Here is a 1,342-nt window from a genome sequence, read left to right on the forward strand (position 1 = left end):
TCTGGAAGTAGCATAAATCTGCCATGATTGATCAGCTTGATCATTGAGTCATTCTTTATAGGCCAGTTTCACATACATATCTAAATACTATTGTCTTTTTATTATTAACGACAGTGGCATGATTTCCCAATAGTTTCAGACCAAAGGGAAGATAAAACAGAAGCAGACGCGTTGGAACCTACAAATTGATACTGCCAGCAGGTAAACTCTCGATTACCACATGAATTCTTAAATTTATTTTATACCCGTTGCAATGCATGGGCCCTATTGCTAGTCTTTCCCTAATCTCTCCCTAATAATAAAGCACGGATTAGGTCTCCGGGTTCACCGTCGCGCCCTTTTTCCAAAATAGTTCCTGTTGTTTTAGGTATTCAACCCGCACTCACGTCCCTAAGTGAAATAACGATAACGATTCGCGATAGAAAAAAAAGGTCCCGAACAGGTGCTGCATAGCCCCTACCGCTTCGCCTCGATTGGCACTGGCGCAGGCCACCCTGCCGCTCGACCTCGCCTCGCACCGGAGGTGACCACCACCATCCTCCCCGCTCCCTCCCCTCCCCCAACCCGATATAGATGCCTAACCCGCGGGAACGGGCAGGCGGCCGGCGGGCGACGTGAGGCGCGGTGGCGGCGCGAGGAAGACGGGCAGATCTGGGCGCGGCGTCGACTGGCGGCTGGTGCGGCGGCTTGTTCCTGTGCCAGCGGCGTCCTGCTCATCCAGAGAAGGAGAGATAAGGGCCTCAGGGAGAGAGGAAACAGAGGAAGAAAGGAGAAGGAGAAGGGGCGCAAGGTGAGGGAGGGATCTGGCGGGTGGTGCGAGGGCTTGCTCCGGTGGCGGCGGCGGCCTTCTCATCCAGAGAAAGAGATGGGCAGGGGCGTGGGGGAGAGAGGAAGCAAGGAGAAGGAGAAGGGGCGCATGGTGAGGAAGGCGGTCGCCGGCTGTGGTGCCTCCGGTGACCGACCGGCGGCACGGTGGCGAGTTCCTGTTGAGGCCACATACAACTAGCACCGTCAGCACCACAAGACCACACCAGGAGGGTGTCTGGTCATCCGCGTGGTCTCCCTCCAGCCGGCGCGTCTGACCACAGCCAATGGTGTCTGGAGTTCTGGACACCTGCTCGAGCTACCCTGCTGCTGCTACTTCTGTCCTCACGCCTCTGCTGCTGCTCCTTCTACTTCTCAGATGCCCCTGCTTGCTCTGAACTCTCCCACTCTCTGCTGTTGCATCTGAGTGCGGCCACGGTGCTGGTCTAAGCAGCAACAGAGTGGTGTTCGAGGCGATGGGTGCCTGGAGAGGGCATGCTGGGCGATGCTGCTGTAGAGGATGAGAGAGAGCAGAGAG

The 1,342-nt window shown here is 56.6% G+C and overlaps 1 long non-coding RNA gene across 1 annotated transcript in view; it reads left to right on the plus strand.

Annotated features, from left to right (window-relative positions):
• The first annotated feature begins 437 nt into the window (after positions 1-437).
• LOC123189774 (uncharacterized) overlaps positions 438-1,342 on the plus strand; it is a 2,861-nt gene continuing 1,956 nt past the window's right edge. The window contains exon 1 of the long non-coding RNA XR_006495985.1: positions 438-523. This is a non-coding gene — a long non-coding RNA (uncharacterized lncRNA). The remainder of the gene's footprint in view (positions 524-1,342) is intronic.

This window comes from Triticum aestivum, chromosome 2A, assembly GCF_018294505.1.
Source record: "Triticum aestivum cultivar Chinese Spring chromosome 2A, IWGSC CS RefSeq v2.1, whole genome shotgun sequence".
In the NCBI taxonomy this organism is placed as follows: domain Eukaryota; kingdom Viridiplantae; phylum Streptophyta; class Magnoliopsida; order Poales; family Poaceae; genus Triticum; species Triticum aestivum.